The 26,554-nt window shown below is 31.4% G+C and overlaps 1 pseudogene; it reads right to left on the bottom strand.

Moving 5' to 3' along the window:
• Positions 1-501: 501 nt before the first annotated feature.
• LOC111304011 (G-type lectin S-receptor-like serine/threonine-protein kinase LECRK3) lies at positions 502-3,167 on the bottom strand (annotated as a pseudogene).
• Between the last annotated feature and the right edge of the window lie 23,387 nt (positions 3,168-26,554).

The raw sequence follows: 26,554 nt of genomic DNA on the forward strand, positions 1-26,554 counted from the left end.
TAAATTTTTGTAATATTTCTTATTAAATTTCAATAAAAGTTCTTTGAATCATTAAGAATTAATTACCATAATTATAGTATTTATTAATTCTTTGAATCATTAAGAAATTCTTTAGTTATAATGTATCATTAATTTAGCTTTGATTTATAATTTAAGATATCTTATTAGAAATAAAAGATAAGTCAATTGAAAATTAAAAAATATATATATAATAAATACATTGAAATATTTTAAAATATTTATGAAATTAAATTAATTTATATCAATAAATAAATATGAATAAATATAATTAATACAAGACATGTTGATTAATAAATGTTATCCACATATCAATATTATAAATTATTAACATTGAATAAAAGTTTTAGCTTTTATATATTTATATTTATATAAGATTCGTTTGCACATTTTAAAATTAGATTTGCTTTTATAAGCAAACTTGTAAATGTATACAATATCATGAGTGATAGATTTGGTAGATATCACACCCCCCAACAGACCTGTCAAATGCTCAAAAAATATATTATATTCTAATTTACACGGAGAACTAGTAATTTATTTATTTATTTTATTTATAATTTTAGAAAGAGGGATTCGAACGCAGCTCTTTGAGCAGCAGGGGTACATGCATTTACTGTTGAGCCAAATGCTTGGGTGCGGAAGACAAGTAAATAGAGCTAACAAATGAGGAAGCACCTGGAGGAAGTGGGACTTCAAGATCTCCGTCTAGCATCTGTACGACTTTCTTCATTGGGGGTCTCAGTGATGGATCCTCTTGAATGCACCAGATGGCAATCATCACAAACTTCTCCACCGTCTTAAAATCTTCCAAAGCCTCTTCATCATTCTCAACTATTAGAGTCAATATTCTTTCTTCATAGCAATCATACACCCAATCAGCCAATACCATCTGACGTTCATCTTTTATGCTCTGCTCAAAATTCTTCCTACAGCAAATGAGTTCTAGCAACAGAATGCCAAAGCTGTAAACATCAACCTTGACTGTGATAGGCATGCTTTTGAACCACTCTGGAGCAACGTATCCTTTGGTTCCTCTTATTCCAGTTACTGTTCGAGTCTGGTCTGTCTTCAACAGTTTTGCTAAACCAAAATCAGAAATTCTTGGTGTAAAGGCTTCATCTAGAAGGACATTTTGAGGCTTGATATCACAGTGTATGATCTGGTTGCAGCACTCCTCATGTAAATAAACAAGTCCTCTTGCAGTTCCAAAAGCAAACTGTTTTCTTTTGTGCCAGTTAGGCCTTGAATTTCCAAAGAGGCAGTCTGCTAAAGATCCATTGCTCATATTTTCATACACCAGAAGTCGATGTTGCCCCTCATTGCAGAACCCTAGCAGCTGAACTAAATTCTTGTGATTTGTCTTTCCAATCGTATTCATTTCCGCTTGAAATTCCTGCTCACCTTCTTTCACTACCTTTTCTAGTCTTTTTATTGCCACTAAGCTTTTATTCCCAATATCTACCACTCCTTTGTAAACTGTTGAAAATGCACCCCTCCCTAGTTCTTCCTTGAATTTACTTGATGCTTCTTCTAGCTCTTTATAAGTGAAACATCGCAAACTCATGCCTTGCGTTGCTGGTTGGATTTGAAGCGTCTTTTTTCTCCTGTTATTGAATCGCCAAATAATGAAAATACTACCTATCCGCAGAAGGAAATTCAGAAACACTGAGCTGCTTAGAAGAGACCCAATGAGGATTACAGTTGAGCCATCGTTATTGTTTGAACCTTCAACGGCAGATTTGCAACTAGAATTTTCATGCCTTATTTTGACCAGAGCTTTTCCTCCCCCTCTTGGATTAACTCTCCCATTTGAGAGAGGAATTCTCTTCTTCCAACATTGACCATCATTGTTAAAGATAGCAACGGCACAAAAACAATCATTCAAGCAGTTCTGTCTGCACCAATCCTCAGTAACTGGCCGTAAGTATTCATAATCTCCGAATGGCCAATTAATGTTGGGCATATCTCTGAAACCAAAAAGATTTGCTTCTTGCAATCCATCACAGTCTTGTGAAACAAAATCCTGTTTGCAGCCATTCATCTCATTATTTGGATCCAAGAATGAGTATCCAGGTGGGCACACACATCCCGGCCGCTGATCTGTTCCTAGAACGCAGTAGCTGTTGAATCCACAGGCCCCACCCCCTATTTCCTCCGTGAGGTCCATGCAAATATCTGGAGGTATAGCGGATAGCAAAGACCAGGACATGGGCCTCCCATTGCTAGCACCTTTTGTCTTAGGATAAACATATTGCCTGAAGACACCATCATATTCAAGAGTTGCTCGCTGATAGAAATCACTGGTTGAAGCTCCATTAGATGCTATAAAACTGAGAATGCTTCCATTTCCAGCTATTAGGTAGATGTAGCCAGACTGGTTGAAAATAGCCCCGAAGCCACTTCCTACAGTATTACTTGACCAGTAAGGAGTATTCACCATGTCCAGTGGGAAAGTTGTGGTGTAGAGAACAAGATTCCCATCAGCCTGTAATATAAACTGAAATCTTCCACTTGAATAATTCGCTTCTGAATAGCGAGCAACAAGTCGCCTTGGTTAAATTGTTGTGTGGGTAGTATGGTGTCAGTCGGCAGGTCAAAACTTTGCCAAATGTTTGCTGAATCCCGGCTAGCCAGCACAAAATTTCCCGTGTCAAGCATAGCTGCATAGGCTACTGATCCTGTACCCGTCAAAATCGCTGTCCACACCTCATCTCCCTTCGAATTACTTAGAACAAACTGGCCATCCGTGGTAAGTTCAATTTTGGACCCAGCTTGCACTAGATTTTTGCCATTGGCTGACCAAATAATGGTTTTTTCAGGTATGTTGTTGAACCATATGGCCAGTATGAACATCTGATCAGTTCCTATCTGTTGAAACCCAAATACAAAATCTCCGGATGGAGATGTCCACAAAGAGTTACCATTACCAGCGGTCATCGAAGAGCCCAATGTTATGTTGCGGTATGTTTGGGCTGTAACAGAATATGGCAACAAACAAATTAGCAGGAGATAGAGAGAATGGAGAGAAGAAGGAGCCATGCTTAGTGGGATTGATTTTCTTCAAGCTTTAACACAGACCGGAGACTTCGCCAACTCTTATAAGAGAAGATAAACTTTCAATCAAGGGAAAGAAAAAAAATTCTCCGTGTGTAGTGGCTTTTAATTTGTGAAGAGTATTTTAAAGATTTTTGCCTCCTTGGATAAGAGTTAAAATTAAACAAATTAAAAGAAATTTGAAGAAAGACGAATGAAGACTCCAGAGAAAGACACGTTGCTTTTTGTGGTCAAATAATTTTTTATTTTAACACCAACAACAACGAATCTTAGAGTGAGAAGAGAAAGAAATATTAAAAATGAAAATAGTAAAAGAGAGAATGGAACAAAAGGATGTTCTTTCCTTAGGAAAAATTGAAGAAAAGTTAAAAAGCAAGAAAAGAGCCATATTTGAGGAAGCAAAAAAGGGTAAGGAAAAGAGAATTTAGCTTTTTTTTCTTAATAAATTTGATCGAACAAAAAACTTTTTTTTTTCTTAAACGTAGATGTTATGGCGTATGAGGTGCATGGATTGTTTAAGACTTGTTTTATTCTTCATATGCTTTATGTAGTATTATTTATTTTATTTTACTTTTTTTTAAAAGCTTGAGAAATTCTTTTCTTAGAAAAAATGATAAACAGTTATTTTTTAAATCACGTTTTTTGTGAATGCTTTTTATAAAGTTGATAAGTTAATTTAAGTTTAAATTTATGTGATTTATGTTGAAATTTGCATATATAAGTTGTGGTTTGATGGAAGAAATGGAGTGGAATGTAAAAATAGAGGGATTATGGATAAGATTGGAGATGCATTCTAACCCTTATTGAGCTTAGATCGATGTTAAGGATCATCTCCGTTAGGGATTGTAGGTAATGAAGTGAAAAATGAGAAGGGAAAAAAAATTTGGGTAGTTTGATTTATTATATTGCTTGCCTTAAATTTTTCTTGATTGACTTATTTTTTCAAATTTAAGTCTTCTTCCTTAAATTTGTCTTTTTTAATGGATTGGTATGTTTATTATTATTTTTTTATTTTAAAAAGTGCAAGAGAATAATAAGAGAAACAACAGAGGTCACATCTATACTCGTGTTTCATGATTTTTGACTGCAATAGAAGTTTAAAACTTGATCGGACTTAATGGAAATATTCCACTCCCGTCACATTCTTTTCATTTTTACCCATGACTTTCTTTTTTTTTCTTTTTAACCTTTAGGGTTAAATTGCAGGACGAAAATGTTGCTATCACTTGCATTTGTTTTTTTATTTATTTATTTATTTATTATTTTTATTTTTATTTAAATATTTTTAAATAACATCATTATATTTATTTAATAAATCATTTATATAAAAATTTAATAAATTAATTAATAAATAGCTAAAAATCATAAACAAATAATCAATTTTTAATTGTAAAACATTATTATTAATTTTTACTAAATTTATCATTTCTTATAAAAATTAATTTATAAATGTAAAAAATATATTAAAATTTTCATTGAATATAAATTTTAATTTAGGGCCTTTAATATTTATTTTCATTTTTCACTACATTTAATCTCATTATTGTTGATTCGTTTATATTTAAATAAATATTTCATTATTAATTTTAATTTTAAAATTATAATAATTAATTTTATTATTATAATAATTAATTTTATTTTTATTAATATTTTTAATTTTATCGAAATCAATCTCATTATCTACCTAAATGCATTCTAATTGGTTTCTAAATGCTATCATTTTTAAAGAAATAGACCATTGGGTTGCAGTTAATTGCAAAGATAAAACACTTAAGACTTTTCTACGAGAAGAAAAGAAAGATACGTGGCTGTTGAACTTGGTTTGCTGAAATACTTTTGGACGTGGTTTCAAAGGGTTGTGACGGATAACAACCACAATTCAACCGACTGGCGTGTGATATGGGTTTCAACTTTAGTTTACATTCGATGCATCTTTATTTTATAGATTTTATATAATATTATCAATAAATTAAATGATAATATTTTATTAATGAGATAAATTAAATATTGATAAATAATTTTTTTAAAAAAATTAATTTTATATATATTTATTTTAAAAATAAAATTTTTATTTATTAATAAATTAATATCACTTAATTTACTAATAATTATAAAATTTATTCATTAATAATATATAAAATATAATCTTTGCAATTTTGGGAAATGTCAGAGTAAGGTAGAATTTTCCACATTTTTTTGTTCTCCCACAACTTTGAATCACTTAAGGGACATTACTGTCAAAAAAGACTTAAAAGATGTTTGACCGTTGAATTTGAGAAGAACCAAACCTTAAAGAACACGTCAATTGGTTTTGGAAAGAGGAGCCTAAAATTAATTTTCAAGATTCTAAAAGAAGTCTGACTTGTTATTATTAAATTTTTGTATCATTTTCGATCACATATTTAAAATATCAGGTTAGTTACACCCCACAAATTCTACGTTTGATTAGTTCCGGGGAGTCTCCTTAAGAAACTTCCTTCTTAAGACTAAAATGATATTTTTATTGGACCGGCAGAGCTTCTCCATTTGTCTGGTAATGACTTTTTCTTGTTATTATTAGTCCAAGAAGAAAAATATACTCTATAGAAAATTGTATTTCTCTTCTTGCCAATTGCTCTTTTCTAGATCTAGACTTTTTACAAACTTTTTGCTGTATTTTGTATGTTGCTAAGATCTTACAGGCATAAAGCAAGGCTTGGTTCAGATTCTGCTAGTGCTAACATAAACCTTGGCTTTTATTTTTTTTTAAATTCAAATTGCAATCAACATGATACCTCATGGACTTCGATAACTAGCACAACCAAATCAATATTTTTACAATTACAGTAAACCAGCTCCATTTTGAGCCTCGTCCTTCAAATTATCAAAGTAGAAAATTTGTCAAGGATAAAAGGGAACAATAGGCCAAAATTCTTTCCCTCTTTAATCTTTTAGCAACTAAGTTCTAGTATCTCTTCTTTAGGGGCATAACTTGCTATTAATTGATTTCCCTGTAAAGCGATTAGGTCCAGAGCTTCTAACTTCATTTTATTTAACTACTCCAGGCCTTCATTGTATCTACACTTGGAACTCTAAAATGTTTTTATCACTACTGTTTTTACAGCCTAGTAGCTAATGCCAGATTAGTGGAATAATCATATGATAGGAAATTTCTATTGACGTTTCTCCTGGACGTAGATAGGCCGGTGTTATATACATATTATGGCCTTTTCCTTCGTCGGACTTGGAGTTAGGTTTTACAATAAATAAATAAAAATTATATAAAAAAAATAGATGGAGAATCTGTTAAAAAATAGGATCTTTCAAAGGGAAATAGTTTAATTAACAAGGTATTGAGCACATGTTTGGTGTTATTTTCGGCAGACATGGACATATTAAAGCACCAAAAGTGTTTGCAAGTGATAAAAAAACAGATGAAAATGTAACGAAAACAGAATAGTCAAACTGCTGCAACAAGTATAAACTTAGCATTCACGTTCTTCTTCACCCTTTTTATGTCATCCACTGCCTCTGCTTCTTTCTCCACTAAAAACTTCAATTTTCATTCTGTATAGCAATCATATGTGCAATCGGTTAGAATTATCCGATCTTGTTTCAACAGAGTATTTATCCTTCTTTTGTTAGTACGAAGAAAGAACAAATACAATTGGTGGGAACATCTATAATTATAATATAAAAGTCAACAAAACTAACATGAAATTTTATAAGTGAAGTTTATAAAATTTTTTATTAAAATTTAATAAATAAAAATTTTAGTAAAAAATTAAAATCAATAAATTAATAGAATTCAATGAAAATATCAATAATATGTAAAAAATTATAAAAATATATTAATTATAATTCAAATTTGATCGATATTTATTTAAATGTAAAAATTTCATTAATATTTTTATTAAAACTATCTATTTAATAAATATTTGTAAATATCGATATTATTATTATTATTGTTGTTGTTGTTGTTATTATTGTTATTGTTTATTTCTTTATTTCTCTTTTTTTTTTCTTTTTTCTTCTTTTCTGGCATTTTTTCAAATTTGCCAGTCACTGGCCGCCATACTATCAGTCGTCTTGACAGTTACTTTGACAACCATCTTAATTCTAGATAGCAAAAGCCCTATAAAATTTTTAATTTTTTTGGGATTTTACTCTTCATTTGACTTTATTTATAAAGCCATAAAATGGGAAAAATGGGAGAGGAAAAAAGAGAAAAAAGCCCTGCAAGCAAAAAATAATAATAAAACTACCCCAAGAGGGCTCTGTTAAATAAAAAAATGGGTCTTTATAAAAAAAAATCCAAAAACACAAATAAAAAATATATAGTCTCTGAAACGGGAATTAATACCACCAAAAGCACAAAACAAGCCAAGAAAAAGCAAAAAAAAATAAATTTGGCCTAATCTTTCAGGCTAGATTTGCATTGTTTGAAGCCTTATTTTGCAAAACTAGGCCTAAATCTGTGTTTGGAGGTTTGAGGAGAAGGTTTTTTAGGAGTTTTTGAGTTTTTGACAATCGACGGTCAACACAGCATATTGACGTCGGATTCTGGGAATAGTGGTAGTCATTATGGTTAGAAAAAGAAAGGCAGAGAAAGAAGGGGAAGAAAGAAAATGAAATAAAAGTTTTTTTTTGGATTTTATAGTTAAAAAAAAAAGGCAAAACGACGCTGTTTCATGGACTCAAAATTTGTGCGTCACTTAAGGACCTGACCCAAGGTCTATGCAATCGACCTACGACCTGCTTCTCTTTTGACCTCTGATCGATCCGGTTGAATTCACCTATATTATCTCAGACCATCCTAGATTAACGTCCAGAATGGACCAGACCGACGTTGACCAGTCCGGTTCAAGTAAAATTTTTTTTTTTTTTAAAATTTATTTTTGTTATTTTAAATTTTTATCATTAATATTTGAACATGTTAAAATGTCTAAGTTTGCTAGAATAAATTTTTATTGCTTTTATGATAATAATTAGTAAAAAAATGAAAACAAATAAATAAATAATGTAATACATAGTTAAAATTTTTAATACTTTTTAGAAAATTTGAAATAAATCTTATAAAATAATGATAAAAAATAATAATTAATAATTAATGACCATGATATTAATAATAAAAAGATAGTTTCTAACCTTTGATAAATTTTTTAAAATTAAAAATAAAAAATAGTAAAAAAATTAATAATAAAAATAATAAAAATTAATAAAAATGTAAGAAAAAAAAATTTTTATCCGACAATGAGAATCAAAGGTATTTTGAATAGCGATACCTATGAAATCTCTATATGATAATATTTTTTTAAATACTACTAGTGCATTGGAATATTTATAAAAAGTTTTCAATAGAATAAAAATTTTCCTTTTTTTTTTTGCTATAAAATAAAAATAAAAATAAACTAATTTGTTAAAAATAAAATGATAAAAATATTGAGAAAAGAGAAAATTTTATTCGATGATGAGATCTAAAAGTATTTCGAGTAATGATGCGTTAAGAAATCCTTAAGAAAGAAGATTTTTTTAAAAATATTACCAGTGTATTAAAATATTTATAAAAAATCTTCAATATGATTAAAATTCCAATTTTCTTCAAAAATTTTTAAAAAATCAATAAAATCTCTAATGAAGAAAATAAAATATGTGTATTAATATATTGTTGTTCGCATTGCATGCATGATCTTATTTTTATAAAAACTAAATACGAATCTCTGATAATGTAAGTTTAAGGTATTCTGAAAAGCGATGCCTAAAAAATTATTAAGTGAGAAAGAGTTCTTCTAATGTTACCAATGTATTGGAACATTTTAAAAATTATTTCAATAAAGGTGTTCAATTTATTTTTCTCAAATAAAACAAAATAACAAAAAATAATTAATAATAATAATAACGAGAAATCAAAATTTTGATAAAAAAGAAAGTCAAGAAAATTACTTTTTAAACAATAAAACTAAGACTGCTTTTATCAAAATCAAAGGATAACATGTAATTAATTGTTACCATTTTAAATGGGCATTGTAGGGGTGCTAATCCTTCCCCACTCGTAACCAGCTCCTGGACCCAACTTGTTTCACAGACCCAAAATTATTCTTTTAATAAATTTTAATTAATTTTAAAATTTTATTAAAAGAATTTGTTTTAATACGTGACCAATTGTACCTAGCCAAAAAAGATTGGTGGTGACTCTGCTTTTTCATTTTTTTTTCATCTTCGTTTCCAAAATTGTCGGGTGGCTCCAAAATCGTTATGATAGTTTAGTGACTCCACTGGAGATGTCATTTTTTCGAGAGTTAGACGAAAATTAACTACATGTTATCCTCAATTTTGCTTTAAATAGTCTTAATCGATATTTAATTTTAAGTTCCTAGATTTTGATTCCTTTTCACTAAAAAATAAAAACCAATAAAAAATAAAAAATAAATTGAAAACAAAAATAAATTTTCAAATGCAATTTTATGCTTTTTATCTGTATATATTATTCTTAATAAATTAGGAAACATTTGCATACATTATGACACATTGCACTTCATGCATGTGCTTTAAATCCAAGCTCCATCCCTTATAAAAAGAAGTAAAGTACTTGTGCTCTCGTGAGATAATAACTTTCGTAGTGGAAAGCGAGATACTTTCACTCAAATTGAATCTTTTCCATTCGTAGACTATAATGGCTGAGAATCATGGTGTCTTACTAGTCTAGCGTAGACGATAGTGAGAAACAATTTAGGAACCTTTAAACATGTGCCAACCGAATCTAGCATGTAATAAGCCATAGAAAGTCAATCTTAGGCAGAGCTTCGCCTACGTAGTTGTAGAAAATACCTAAGACCAAAACATGTAGCAATAAAAATCGTGTGTGATAAAAACAAAACAAAACAATGAAAATCTCACAAAAAAAACCTTTTTTTTTCAATCTCAAACTACATCCTCACACTAACTCAATTTTGTTTTCTTTTCTTTTTCCTTTTACATAAATTATATCATATAGTTCTACATCAAGGTACTTACTCTAGGACATCTTTCTTCTGAAAAGTTCTTCATGGATCCCTTAGAATTACATATTTGCTCATCTTTTATTAATGTCCCATGTGAATCATATAATTATGTTTAGTCAAAGGAATCCCAACAAAACAATAGAGACTGCTTACCTATCGATTATATGACTAAGTTATTCAAAAAGATGCATTTGAATCTCACATAAAATAATTTAAAGGACTTAGCAGTCATCTAGGGTCAGTTAAATGAAGAAAAAAAAGCTTTCACAAGAAGTATGGCCATAGTGTATCCCTTATTATGGTAGTGATCGCAAAACAATTGGTTAGGGCAACTATACAATTTTGGGATTTGTCATATAAATGCTTCACTTTTAATTAGAAAGATTTAGTGTGAACCATTGATGAATACTCAATCTTGCTTAAGATAGAACTACAGTGTCAAGATAAAGTGTTTCCCAAAAGCCAAAATCAAGTTATCACAAAAAGTTGGCCAAGTTTATAAAGGTTAAAATGAAAATCATAGATTCCTTCGCAAAACTTAAAGGTGAACATCTTGATATCTATTGGGACTTTCTCCGTAATTTTATTTAAGGGCATCTAGATAATGATCAATGCATGGTTGTGTTTGCCTTAGCATTGTATGGCATGGTTATCTTTTCAAAGACCTTAGGCTATATTGAGATAACGGTGGTGGACTTTTTCAAGCAAATTGAAACCCAAGCAATTAATCATACACTAACAATCCTAGCCAAAACCATCAAGTTATTGAATTTCTGTCAACGAAATAGAAAAAGACGGTCATAGGGCACGCATCGTTATTATATGTGTGGGTCAAGAGTCATTTCAAGTGTGGAAAAAGTGCATTCTTAAAGCTGTATATTCGAAACAAGACACCAATCAAAAAGTTCTACAAAAGCCAATAGTTGACATTGAAGACTAAGGAATAATGGGTTTTATTATTGTGAAGACTTTTTGAGGATGAAATAAAATGGATGGCACCATATATATACCCTGTGTGCCTATGTTGTATTGAGGATGAGATGAATCGTAGATACCACTGTTAGGACTGTGACGTATGATAAGTTATGCTTCATTAATGTTATTGAGGTAATTTGGTACAAAGTAGTTCGTTCTTGCCACTTTTGACTTGGTTTAAGTAGAATTCACCTATTAGGAGTCCAATCTACCAAAAACATCATAGCAATTGATCCAAGCATAAAAGAAATTGCAAAGATTGAGACTAGGACCTCTTTTTGACAAAGTCACTCTTGATTACTAGATTTGGAAAGCAAAGTGACTAAGAGACATAGTACTCCTTCCTGATGAGGGCTCACATCAATCAGCTAACCTTTTGGCAAAAGTGAAATTAGTAGAAGTCAAACTTATCAGAAAAAAATTAGAAGCTAAAAAAGAAAAAAAAAGAGAAAATTTGAGACTTCATGAAAAGATGGGACAGTTGAAATACAAAACAAAAGTATAAAAAAGCATATTGAAAAAGGTCATAAAAGAATGGGATGTGGCCAACAATGATTTGAAAGATTTGTACCAAGAAAACAAGAGATTACGAGTCCAATTCAAGAATGAAAAAGTCACAAAGTTTTACCTTAGTTGGTAATGTGAAATGGATGAGCTTTGAGAGGAAATGAACCAATAGAAAAAGAAAGCTCAAGAAAACCAAAAAGAGGTCATTAGAATTTCTCAAGAATATCAGACTTGGAAATGATTATACTTTATAGCTTCAGCAAGATTAGTTAAATGCCAAAAAGAAAAGGAAAGATTGAGAGTTATGATCATAAAAGAGATAAGAAAGCACCTTGAAGTACTAAGCAAAAAAGAATCACTTAACCAAGTGATCCAAGAGTTAGAGCTGCAATTGTAAGACTGTAAGAACCATATTTCAGCAATAATAGATCAATGGTAGAGAAAGGAAAAGGATTGGATCTTCACATATGATTTGGAAAGAAATACATGCATGAAATGGAGAACAGAAAGCTTAAAGAGGCAATAGTACATAGAGCATCTGATTAGTCAAGTTTACAAAGTAGTGAAGAAGGCATGGGAGATGGTTGAAAAGTAAAGGCATTAAGTATAGAAATTAATCCAGTAAGAGAATATAGAGAGTGCTTAGTGAACTTTTTAGATGAAGCCAAGGATCATTATGAGCAAGTCAAATACTTTTATGGATATAATTTTAGGATGATAAATCTTTTGTAATAAAAGTTATATGGAATCAATAAAAATTTCTAGTGTTGAAATTTGTCCAAGAGCAAATATCACTCACTTGTATTCATGCATCATGTGCACCATTTTTGTTTTAATAATCATATTATTTAAAAAAATCACAAAAAAATGAAAAATAAAATTTACAACACATGGCATTTTGATTTTTAAAAATTTATGGTAATAAAGGTTTAAGAATAGCTCACCTACCAAAAATTTTGACTCAATTTACTCACTATTCATATAATACTAGGGCTCAAACAAGAATCATGGAACATAAATAGGTTAGTTAATTTGAAAGAATTAATACGGGTCGGTTGGATCTTGGCAAAATGTGCGACCCTATGGGTTTACTAACGCAAAAACGACGTCATTTTAGAAAGGGTATATAAGGCTGAAGATTGATTTTTTTTCAGAATTCCCTTCTCCTCTTCTCTCTCTTCCCTTCTTTTCTCCTCCTTCTCTCTAAACAATTTTAGATTCCAATTGAATTCCTACTAGAATCTGGAAAAAGCCACTGAAAACTTTAAATCTGACCGAAAAACTTGTCTAAAAATTCAAACTTCGTCGAAAAATTTCGTCGGATTTTGGAAAATTTTCAAAAATTTTCCAAAAAAAGCACTCCAAAAATTTGAAAAAAAAAATTCTAAAAATCCTATACTACCTCTAAACATTTTTTGCTTATGTTTCCTCTTTGTTTTCTTTTTTCTCTCCCTGATTCCTTTGTGTCTTATGTGTGATTTATGGACCTATTTATAGGGATTGATCAAAAAAATTTCTGATCAATCCCAACTCTTTCTAGGATTTGGATTCAATCTTTGAATCTAATCTCAACTCTACCAATTCCCAAATCACAGCCAAATTCATTCCAATTTTTTTATCCTAATCCTAATCTTAACTGAAAATTAATCAAAATAAAAAAGATAAAATATATTAATAGGTAACAAAAAAATAATTGGATAAATAAAAGAAATAGATAAATAATAATAACAAATAATAAAAGCAGATAAATAATAAAAATATTAATAGATAAAAAAATAAATATATATATTAATAAATAGACAAATAATAAAAATAAAAATGAAAATAAAAATAAAAGCCAATTGGGCTAGCTAATTGGATCCTGAATCGGACCCAATAGGCTTAAGCCCAAACCCTATTGGACCAGGCCCATTAACCTTAGGCTCAGACCAAATAGGGTGTCTACAGCTGCCTCTCTTTGCATATTTTCTATGAAACAGGAATTGTCCAAAGACGTAGATACCCATTCAAGACTTAACTTGACATTTTTTGCCCCTTTTGTTTTTTGATCAAAGCTCCTCTAAGTAGAGGCTCTACGACTTTGAAAAAATAAACAAAGCTCCTCTAAACAGAGGCTCTATGACCTTGAAAATAAATGGCTTCCCTAATCAGAGGCTCAACGACTTTGAAAAATAAATGGCTCCTCTAATCAGAGGCTAAACAACTTTGAAAAACAAATGGCTCCTCTAATAAGAGGCTTAACGACTTTGGAAAATAAATGGCTCCTCTAACCAGAGGTTCAACAACTTTGAAAAATAAATAAATTCTCTAAACAAAAGCACCATGACTTCAAAAATAAATGCTCCTCTAAACAGAGGCACCACAAATTTGAAAAGTAAATTGCTCATTAACAATCATGTTCAAAGGAGTTATAGATCGTGACTGAAGGAGTTTTGTAATGGGAACTCAAGGATTCACAATTTTAGTTCAACATTCAGAGGTTCAAATTCACAAGAATCTTTTAACTTCGTAAGAATTTATTGAAATTTGATTCTCAAAATTTTAGTTTCATTCAAATTTGTAATATCTCGAGATTTGCATTTGTAACTTGCAAGACTCGCATCCAACATTTAAATATCCTTATTTGAATTTTAGAGATTCACATCCAAAAGTTCAAGGCTTTTCAAAGGTTCTCATTTGGCAAACTTGGAATTCATATCCAAAAATCTAAAGCTTTTCATTTGAATTTTGGAGATTCATATCCAAAAATGCAAAGCTTCTCATTTGAGTTCAAAGGCTCACATGTAATAAAATTTAGAGTTTTACATCTAAGTTCAAAGGTTCTCATTTAAAACATTACAAATTCATATCCAAAAAGTTGAAGCTTTGTATTTTGGAGATTCATATCCAAAAGTTCAAAACTTTTCATTTGTTCGAAGATTTACATTCGATGAACTTTAGGGTTTCACTCTTCAAAGATTCTCATTTGAGTTCTAAAAAATTCTCATCAAAACATTCACAATTTGTTTTCCAAGTGACTTAAAAATTTACATGAGTGAATGTTATGACAAAAAATGCAAATGCCTTCTTAATGATACAAATGCAACAACCTAGATTCTCATAGTGCCATGCATGTCCAAACAAAGTTTAATTCATCAAATTATGTGCATGTACTATTCAAGCAATGATGCCAACATAATACATATAATGTGGATATTAATAATGTCATGAAATCTTAAATAATTGTGGTAATATGGCTCTCAAAACTCCACCATTTCGCATTTCTTCCTTGTTCAGTTTCTTAATACTTTGGGACAAGTTTCATCAATCGATCATCACTTGACCATCATTCATGGGCTTTTCAGCACTAATAAATTTCAGAACAAGTTTCATCCACCATCACTGGGTTACTACTCATAGGTATCTCAACATTAACCATTTCGAACAAACTTCATCGTCCGTCACTAGCTTACACTCATAGGTTTCTTAACCCTAACTACTTTATCCACTGATCCATATTATTTTTATCATTTGATCATAACTCACAAGTTATGTCGACCAATTCATCACTTGGTCATATCATCTCTTCAATTTTTGCATTCTCTTCATTTGTTGGCCAACCCATCACCATTTTCATCATTTGACCACACCACGTGTTATCTCAAATCATCCTTCTCAGGCTTTTATGATCTATTCATTTTTCTTTATCATCTTAGATTTCTTTTCAAATGAATGCCAGAGTCTTTTAAGCACATATTCATTCATTCATTATCATTCAATTCTTGACAAATACAATGCAATCAAGCATTTTTTCAATTCATTTTAGAGATGTGAGAACAAAAGAGTGGAAGGTGCATTGAGAGAATGAGAAGTGAGTCTTGGTACTAAAGCAAATGGGGAAAGAAACAAATTGGATGTATGACATTGGGACAAATGAATATTCAAACAATTTTGAACATTAATTCAAAATTTTTTTTCAAAAACTCATTCCATTGATTGTCGAAATCATTTTGAGCTCATCAAACTTTACCCCAGCGTTGAAGAATCTTTAGATGCATTGATCTTTTATATATTTGAACGTTCATCTAACTTTCAGCTAAAAGATTTGTCTACCCAAATTGCCCTTTCGAGTTTTTAATTTGAGTATTCCTTTTTCCTCATTTCATCTTTTTTTTTTTATTTTCCCCCTTTTTTTTCTTTTTTTTTTCTTCACCTTTCACCATTTTTTTTTCTCATCTTTCATCCATTATTGATATCTCTCACACATTAATCTTTAGGGCAATAACATGATTCCATTATGAGCACAACTTTGCCCAACATATGATTATTCAATTCGAGCATTCACACTTAATCCAAATGAACTTTTCAAAGTTGTAATGTAGGCCATGGTATGGGGTAATGAAGAAATGGATAAAATAGGCTCAATATATATGTTTAAAAGGTTCAAAACCAAAGGATCATCACTTGTTGCAGCTTGGCATTTTGCCCCACTCTATATCATTTCACTACTTTTCTCTTTTTCTATCTCATTTTTCATAAAAAGATGCTCATTTTTTTACCCCAAATCATTTGTGGCTTTTTTCTTTGTTTTTTTTTTAGATCTTTTAGACTATTTTCTTTCTTTAAAAAAAAAAATTACCCGCTAATATGAAGGGTGATCCTTGGTCAAGATTTTTTAGAAAAAAAAATCACAATAGGCTCAAAAGGGTAGCAATGAATTGTTTTTCAAATGGTAAAAGAAAGATGGCCATTTTTCATCTCAATGTGGATGTTTTTCTTGAACCTCATCTATTGAGTAAAAACAAGCTCATGGATTTGTAAAAAAAAAAACTACCCATCTTCAAGATATATCAATCTTACATCTGTTAGTAGCTGACTTTTTTTTTGCTCCAATAATCTCCTTAAATCAATGTGAATGAGTTCTCAAAATTAAATTTCAAAATTATTGCTACCATTGTCTAAACATTCATCGTTCGAAATTCAATAATGGGAACAAAAGTTATGAAAGGTGACAAAGCATGGAACAGTAGTTGAATGAAGAAGAAAATGTAATGAAATACATTAAATTACCTTTTATTGAAATGATAACAAATGAAATCCTACTGCCTAAAAAAAACCTAACATTACTTTAAAAAAAAAATCTTAAAATGATAAGAAACTTTCAATCAACCTTATCTCCATTCTCCAAAATTGTCCCCCTATGCGATTAAGTGAAGAATCTTTATTGACATCTTTCCCCTCAATTCATTATGACTCTTCAGACCCTTTTTGACCAATGTATTTTTGATTTTCACTCAAAGCATTATGATTTAGTAATGGGTTGCCACTAACATTAGGTGTTGTTGTTCTTCATTGATCAAAACTTACCATTTCATCATTGATTAACCTTGTACTTTATGCTTTAAAGCAGTGTAATTTTTAGTAGAATGGCCAGCAATTCCATAGTGGTAGTCGCAGTAGGCTATAGGATCATACCACTTAAGATAGGGTGGCTTGAGCGGCTTCACATGACTGGGGGCAATCAAGTGGCTATTATAGAGTTCTCGATATAACTCCATATAAGTCATGGGGATTTGATCAAATACAAGCTTTTCTCGAGTAATTCGTTGCTCTTATGAACCACTTACTAGGATAGTAGGGCGAATTTGGGGTCTTGTAAGAATTTGAATGTTAAGGCTATATGTAAGATCTTGAGGGCTAAAAATTGATCGGTATGTGGATGAATAAGGTGATTGTGGAGCTAGCTGGTATAAGTAGGATGAGGCATTATTCACAGCAAGATAGTATGGAGAGTAACCTTGAGGTGGATAGGGTTGATAACCCCTGAATTATTGCCTATCAAAGCTCACAACTTGAGCTTCAGTTTCTTTCTTTTCTAATGCCTTCTTGGTTTCTCCTCCTTTCAACTTGCCATTTTTTATGGCACTTTCAATAATTTCTTCAGAGATCACCATATCGGTGAAATTTTTTATTGCATTTCCTATCATCTTTTCATAATAGAGAGATTTGAAAGTACTGACAAACAGCACTGTAGTTTTTTTTTAAGTCAGAAGAGGCTGTACTTGAGAAGCAATACCCCTCCATCTTTGGGCATACTCCTTAAAAGTCTTATTGGCCTTTTTCTCTAGGTTTTGTAAAGACAAACGATCAGGGGCCAAATCCATGATATATCAATATTGATTAATAAAATCATAGGCCATGTCACTCTAGGAACAGATGCGAGTTCTGTCTAACTGGATATACCACCTAACAGCAGAACTAGTAAGACTGTCTTGAAAAACATGCATTAGTAGCTTTTCGTCATGAGCATGGGCTATTATCTTTCGACAATACATGGTAATATGAGTTTTTGGGCACTTTGTGCAATCATATTTTTCAAATTCTGGTACTTTGAACTTAGGAGGAATGACCACATCAGGGATTAAGCAAAGCCCAGCAGCATCAACTGAACCATAGAAACCAATTCCTTCCATAGCACGTAGCCTTTGTTCTAGCATACTAATTTTGGAGTTTTCCTGAGCTTTCACTTTTATCTTTTCTTTGTCTTTTCCTTTCAGTTCATCTAGATCAGGGATTTGAATTGGTTCAATTACCTTTTCAGTAAAGACAGGATTCACATAGCTATGATAATGCCCTGGATTAGAGGTTGATGGCATTCCAAGATATGTAGGATATGTGAAGTGTTGTAGGGGAGCCTCTTATGTAGACTGGGCTTGAGGTAGGCCAAAACCAGGTGGATATAAGGGGTCAGTCACTTTTTGTGATGTAGGGCCTTGTTGGCTTGTGTTCTCTTCTACTCATTTCCCCTTATTTAATTTGTTAAGAGCATCCAAAATTTTACTTAACTCATTCTTAATCTTTTCCTGAGCTTTTTTCAGTTTTTTAAATCGGTGAGAATTTTTTTGCTCCATTTGTCTGGCCCTGGCTCTTGTATTATATCAATGGACAGGGTTTCTGTTGGATGAAGCTATCATTGAACCTTTAGCATCACAATTACAATTAAAAACTATGTAGATATGCAAATGTATGCATGAAATGTACTAATGTTTGCCACATCATCGATATTGATAAAAGAAATCTCCATTTGAAACTTTATTAAATAAAATTCCCAAATTACATCCTAATAAAGTCAAAGCAATATTATAAAGTCCTAAACATCATTCTTTATTTCTAATGCCTCCTTATAAACTTCCTAACTTGTTCGTAATGATTTTGTGCCTCATCTAGGAAATCAAGTAAATGTCACCCATGCACTCTCACTGGTTGCACTATAGCCTTCAAACTTTCCACTTTTTCTTCCATTTTTGATGCTTTGTCTGCAACAATGCATATCTAATCAAACAAATGCCTTAGATGCCTTTGTTTTTGTGTACACATGTCTTTTCATAACTCACTCTGTTGAGCTTGTTTCCTGCATTCATCAGACAAAGCTTCTACTTGTGCTGTGCGCTGATCCACTATCTCTTGTAGCATTTGGCTATGTCTATGTGCCCTAGCAGTAGCCTTTTGTTCTTCATCCACCCTCACTTTTAACAATTCATTTTCTTTTAAAAGTCGAGCAAGCTCGGGTGTGACTGACGAATGTGTCATATCTAAATCATTAAATAAAGCTCTCCATTGATCTTTTTGCTCTGTAAGGCTCTAAATTTTTAGTTTTTGAAGTTATTAACACTCTCTCATTTCTATCTTCAATCGCTTGTTTTCTTCTTCTAACTCATATTTCTCAAACTAGAGTTTTCTCTTAGCTGTTTCCATTTTAAGTAAAGGATCTTGAAGAATGGGTTTTGGGGAATGCCCTAACTGGTCACTGGGAATCACAATGTCTTTTTCGCTCCTCATATGCCATACACTATATTCTGGAGTAACGTCATAAGTAAACCTCCCTTGGTTAACCTTGGTGGTTCGCTTCCATGCTTTTTTTATCTTTTCAACCATTCCATATACCCCTTTATCAGTGAATGAGAACTCCTATTGGTTAAGTCCATAGGTTTCTAGAATGAATTGCTCACACCTCGATTGTCTTCTCACTAAAGCTGAAGCATAAGTAACAGTGCCCATAGGCCTAATAAAAACACCCATGGTTGATTTCCACAACTGTATAACATCGTATCATGGCGCATCCAAGGTGCTCTCCAAACTATCCCTTGATTATCAAGGGCTCAAAAATAGAAAACCCATTCCTCTTTTGACTTTGCTTGAGGCCATGTGCTGTAACAGGATAGGGATACTGGAATGAGGGTATGGCTTGCGAAATTGACTTTCTTTACATTTCATGTGACTCTTGATCCATACATAAAGTAACTGTAAACATCCATTAAATCGACCTTTAATGTTTTTACGACAAAAGTTTAGAGATTGAATGGTTTTTGCCAAAATGGTTGGTGCTGCATTGACCTGATATGCTAACTGATCAACAAAATCCACCACTACAACATCAACATATCCAATGACTTTCGAGAAGATCACCAATCCATATAGAGCTATAGCCATAGCTACTAATCCCTGATCATCATCCATATGCCCTTGGATGAAATCTCGTAAAAAACTCCATGGAATAGCCTTATTTTCACCCTTTATCTTGACACATGAATCGACTTGAAGCAAACTAAGTCCAAGCATTTGCACTAGTTTTTTATGATAGCCCACCTTGTTGGCCTAGTAAATCTTGTCTGGGTTTGCTAGATCGAAGCGAAGTAGGACCATATACTCTTCAATTGTGGGCACCATGTCTATTTCATTGAAAACAAAACATCTATATGAAGGATCCCAAAACTGAATGATAGCCCTAATCAAATTATTATCCACTTGTACCTGTAGTAATGAAGCTATGTCTCCATATCTATTCTCAAATTTCTCTTGTTTTATTCTATTCATGCATCCTCATATACTGCTTAAGTCGAATAGATCATTTTGCTGTAGCTTTAGATGAACTCTTTCGAGTAATGATGAAATAAAATCCTTAGGCAAGCAATCTCCTTGTTTTTTTTTACCCTCTTTTGACTTAATTTTCAATTGATGAGTAGACTCATAGTGGACTGATGTAGACTTTGGTTGCATTTGGCTTTCCATGGATATAAGTGTGAGATCTGATTTATCAATAACTGATATACGGTAAATATTTTCTATATGAAAATGATGCAAATGATAGTTTTAAATATGATCATGATATGATAATGCTAGAACATGAGAATAGAGATGATGCATAGAATGAATTGCTAGAACATGAGAATGAAATGACATATAGATGCACAAAATCAAGCAGACAAAATGGTTAGATAAAAAATCGTTCCTTCTTGTGTCTTAATTTTGGGTTATATCTATTGATGGATAGGAAGGGCTTAAGTTGGTTTCTTAGGGGTGATCTATATGCAGGGTTAGAAAATTTTGACCACTAAAAGGTTCCTAAATTATTCCTTACATCTTTGTCCATCACAGACTAGTAAGGCAGTCCAATCTTCACCCATCACAGGCTACCAACGGAAAAGATTCAATTTGAGTGAGAGTATTTCGCTAGCCATTGTGAAGATTATCATCTCACGAGAGCGTAGGTACTTTACTTCCTCCTAAGAGGGACTGAGCCTAGGTATAAAGCTCATGTAATGCAAATGCATGTGATAATGTGTGTGAAAGAACACAAAATTATCAATCCCATAAATCAAATAAGAAACCAAAAAAGGAAAAATGTTAGTAAACAAATAACTTAAAGCCATTAGTTCAAAGGATAGGATAAATTCAAAAATTATGGCTTGACTCTCTAATGTCCCCAATGGAGTCGCCAAACTATCATAACATATAAATTCAAAAATCTATAGCTGGATTTAACAAATGAATGGAGTCGCTACCAATCTTCTATTAGGTGTGATTGGTCACATAAAGAATCTATCCTTTTAATGAACTCATAAGCTTGACTAAGGGTCCCTAAAAGAATAGGTTCGGGTCTATTAATCAGAACAGGGTTCGAGAGTTCGATTACATATGGGGAAGGTTATAGCACCCCCATATGCCCATCCAAGGGATGGTACCATATTATTTCAAATTTATCCTAAGGTTTGGAGTCTACTGGTTTCAAATTTTATGTTAAATATTAAAAATAATTTTTAAGATTCTCCATCAATCTGGTAAAATTTTTAAAAAATACTTCCTCACCTCAAGAGTATTCAAGAATCCCATTTCATTTCTTGAAGAGGTTTTGTCGTCGAAAAAAGGTTTTTTTTATTGGAAACAAATCTAATTATTCCACCATTTATGTCAAATTAGAAATATATTTTTTTTGAATTTCTAAAATTTCCACCATTTGGGTCACATTTAGAAATTTCCTTTTTTTTCTTTTTTTTCCTTGGAAAGAAAATAATATGACAATTATTTTTATTGAAATTTCATCTAAATTACTCCACCATTTGGGTCAAATTTAGAAAAAATTCCTCACCTAGAGATTTCTTAAAAATTCACCATTCGAAATTTCTAAAAATTTCATCCTTAGATAATTATCAAATATTTTCAATCCAAATTTTTATGCGAAAAAAAATACAATTACTTGTATTGAAATTTCATCTAAATCATTCCACCATTTGGGCCAAATTTAAAGAAAATTTCTCACCTAGAGATTTCTTACAAATTTACCATTTGAAATTTCTTACAAATTTACCATTTGAAATTTCTAAGAATCTCATCCTTGGGTAATTTGTATTTAATTAGAAAAATTTTTATGTTTTTATGCTTTTTATGTTATTTTATTTTTTTCTTTGAAAATATATATTAATTATTGTTATTAAAATTTTATCTATATTATTCCATCATTTAGGACAAATCTAGACAAAATTTCTCACCTAAGAATTTTATAAAAATTTTCATCTGAAATTTTTATAAATTCCATCATTAGATAATTAATATTTATTTTTGAAATATTTATTTTTATTATTTTATTTTATTTTGATAAAATAAAAAAAGTAAAACAAATAAATTATATAAAATATATAAGAAAATACCAAAAATCCAAAAACGACTCGGCTTAGGCTTGGGATACGGCTCGACTCAAGACCAAAAATCACGGCTTAGATGTGCGGCTCGAGATATCAGCTTGGCTCGACTCGGCTGGAGCCCAGGTGGAAAAACGGGCCGCTGGTTCAGGTGCACTATGGGTTGGGTTGGATCTTGGCAAAACGCGCGGATCCTGTGGGTTTACTAACGCAAAAACGACGTTATTTTGGGAGGGTATATTAGGCTGAAGATCGATTTTTTTTCAGAATTCCCTTCTCCCTTCTCTCTCTTCCCTTCTTTTTTCCTCTTTCTCTCTAAACAGTTCTAGATTCTGGTTGAATTTCTATCAAAATCTGGAAAAAGCCACCGGAAACTTCAAATCTAACCGAAAAATTGTCGAAAAATTCAAACTTTGCCAAAAAATTTCATCGAATTCTGAAAATTTTCCAAAAATTTTTCAAAAAAACACTCAAAAAATTCGAAAAAAACTTCTAAACATCCTATACTACCTCTAAACACTTTTTTCTTCTATTTTCTCTTTGTTTTTTTTTCTCCTTGATTCCTGTGTGTCTTATGTGTGATTTATGGATCATTTATAAGGATTGATCAGAAGAGTTTCTAATCAATCCCAACTCCTTCTAGGATTTAGATTCAATCTTTGAATCCAATCCCAACTCTGCCAATTCTCAAATCATAACCAAATTCATTCCAATTTTTTTATCCTAATCCTAATCTTAACCGAAAAATAATTAAAATAAAAAAGATAAATATATTAATAGATAAAAAAATTGGATAAATAAAAGAAATAGATAAATAATAAAAAAATAAAAGTAGATAAATAATAAAAATATTAATAGATAAAAAAATAAATATATATACTAATAAATAGACAAATAATAAAAATAAAAATAAAAGCCAATTGGGCCAGCTAATTGAATCTTGAATCAGACCCAATAGGCTTAAGCCTAAATCTTATTGGACTAGGCCCAATGGCCTTAGGCCTGGACTAAATAGGGTGTCTATAGTAAGATAATCGACATGTTTAAAAATCTTGATAAAGGAAAAGTGGTGGAAGGAAATCCTAACTCTCAAGAGCAATTGCCAAACACGATGGATCCTATATACTCTCCATGATTTGAGTCATGACTGACCCAACTTTCTCAAGGGAACCAGAGTGCAACTTCTTCCTTTCGAAGGATATTCATATCCTTATCTAGGAGTGAAATTCACACTTGCTCTAGGACAATTCCAAATTTTGCTAATCTTGTCATAGTAGAAAAACCATCTAAACCAATCTTGATTCCTGACTTGAATGATCCTAAGGAAAGAGAAAAGATAAGGATAAAAACATCTGAAAAAGTGAAAGATACTAGTGCCTAGCAAAAGATGAAATTATTAGAAGAAAGACTTAGGGTAGTAGAGGAAATGGATTTTTATAGCTTTATAGACACAGTCAAGCTCTGTTTAGCCTTGAACATAGTCATTCTGCCCAAATTCAAAGTCCTTGAGTTTGAAAAATATGATGGCACAAAATATCCAATGACTCATGTCACCATGTATTGTCGTAAGATGACCATACATGCTAATGATGAAAAGTTACTGATACAAATATTTTATGATAGCTTTATCGATTTTGTATTTGAATAGTATGTTCAACTAGATAGGACTTGTATCCATTCTTGGAAAGAGCTTACAAGGGTATTCTCTATATAATACTGACATGTTACAAATATGGCTTCAGATCATTTGTCTCTGTAGATCATGAGAAAAAAGGTAACAAAAAACTTCAAGAAATACGCACAGAGATGGAAAAATATAGTTGCACAAGTACAACCTCCCTTAACTGAGAAAAAGATAACTATCCTATTTGTGAACACCCTAAAAGCATTTTACTATAAAAGATTGATAGGTAATGCAACCAAAAACTTTACAGATATAGTGATATCAAGAGAGATTATTAACAATGTCATAAAGAATAACAAGCTTGATACAAGAAAGATAAACGAAGTAAAAAAAAAAAAAAGCTCCTAAGAAGAAAGAAAATGAAACCTAAACAGTAAACTATGTGGGATAATAGTTCAAAAGTTTCACCCTATACCCCCACCAGTCTACCAAACTCATTACCCTTCCATAAACAATGTTACATTAATTCCTCATCCGTATTAGTCGTATCAGCTTCTACAACAACCAACTTATCCATCACATTTTCAATCAACCTTTCGAACACCCACCTATGCATACAATCATCCTATTGCACTTACTAGATCAAAATGGAGACCCAATCCAAGTAGTGGTTCGAGAGCCCCAAGAAATACTTAAAAAAAATCACTTTTGACCATATTTCTATGACATACACAAATCTGTACCCTTGATTTGTAAAGAAACATTTACTAGTCCCTGTTATTGTTGAACCATTGAAACCTTCATTTCCTAAATGGTATGATCCTAATGCGTACTATTTATATCATTACAAAATTTTGAGTCATTTTATAAAAAACTACACTACTTTTAAGCGTAAAGTGCAAGGGCTAATCAATGGAAAAGTGTTAAACTTTGTTACCAACCAGAAAAGAACTTCAAATGTTAATGAAAACCCTATACCAAATCATACTAGACCATCAATAAATGCTTTGATTGATGGCCAAACACACCATGTGAAAGAGAGGGATAGATGAACTTAAAATTCTGATAGCTAAAGTGTTTGGAGCCTTAGTTAAGGATGATATGTTAAAACCAATAAAACTTTAGAATTACTTTGAAGTAATTCACTCAGTCAAGAGCTATGACTATCATGAAGGTGTTTCAGGGAATTTTATCAAAAGTTGTGACTAATTCTATTAGAAGGTGCAAAAATTGATAGATAAATGTTAGATAGAGTTTTACAAAAAAAGAGAATATGTGATAAAAGCTAAAGTATCTACCATTGATTCAAAAAATAAGTTTGTATGTAGATTGGTAACTAATTATTATGATGAAAAGCTGACTTTAAGGCTAGAAAAGCCTATCTTTTAACCAATAATGACAATTAAAGTCTTTAGCCTTTTTCTATACTAGAATGATAAAACAGTATCATGGAAGTACAATTATGACATTATGGTTAACCTAGATATTGCAAACATAATTGGCATAGCAGGTATGACCCAGAATATGAGATGTTACACTCTACAAATGCTAGAAAAAGTTAAAAAAGAAAAAACAAAGGTCAAAGAAAAAGAAGGAAGTAAAAGTAATCCTGTGACAGTCCCTGATAAAGAATGTCAAAAGCCAGTCTCTAAGAATAAAGCTTGTGAATTTTTAAAGCTAATAAAGCATAATAAATATAACGTGGTAAAATAGTTGAATAAGATGCTAGCTAGAATTTCGGTATTGTCATTGTTACTAAGCTCAGAGTCATATCGTAACACTTTACTGAAGGTGTTAAATCAATCATATGTATTTGCAATGTATCCCTTGAGTACATAGAACAACTTGTCAACAATCTGGTGATCTTAAACTATATCTCTTTCAATGATAAAGAGATTCCTCTTGAGGGAATATAAAGTACTAAGGCTCTTTATATTATTGTAAAGTGTAAAAGTCATATAATGACTAAGGTTCTAATTGGCAATGGCTCATTAATCAATGTTACAATTATGATTACTTTGGCAAAACTACCTATTAATGGATCTTACATAAAACCTAGTCATTTAATAGTTCGAGCTTTTGATGGGACTCGAAAAGAATGCTGAGAGATATAAAAGTGCTATTGCAGATTGGCCCTTATACTTTCAATGTGAAATTCCAAGTTATAGATATCTCTTTCTTATACAGTTGCTTATTGGGTAGGTCATGGATTCATATAGTAGGTGCTGTTCCATTCTTATTACACAAAAAAGTTAAATTCATTGTTGATGAGAAGCTTACTTGTGTGGTAAGAGAAAAAAATATATTGGTAACTTAATCGATAATTACTCCTTATGTAGAAGCGACAAATGGAGCCCTAGAGTACTCTTATGGATCTTTTAAGATTGTCGACACAATATATGTGGCTAAATGATCTAAAAGATATTCGCTACACTTGT

The sequence above is a fragment of the Durio zibethinus genome, chromosome 13, assembly GCF_047325235.1.
Source record: "Durio zibethinus cultivar Kanyao isolate XHJ-2024 chromosome 13, ASM4732523v1, whole genome shotgun sequence".
Classification (NCBI taxonomy): Eukaryota; Viridiplantae; Streptophyta; class Magnoliopsida; order Malvales; family Malvaceae; genus Durio; species Durio zibethinus.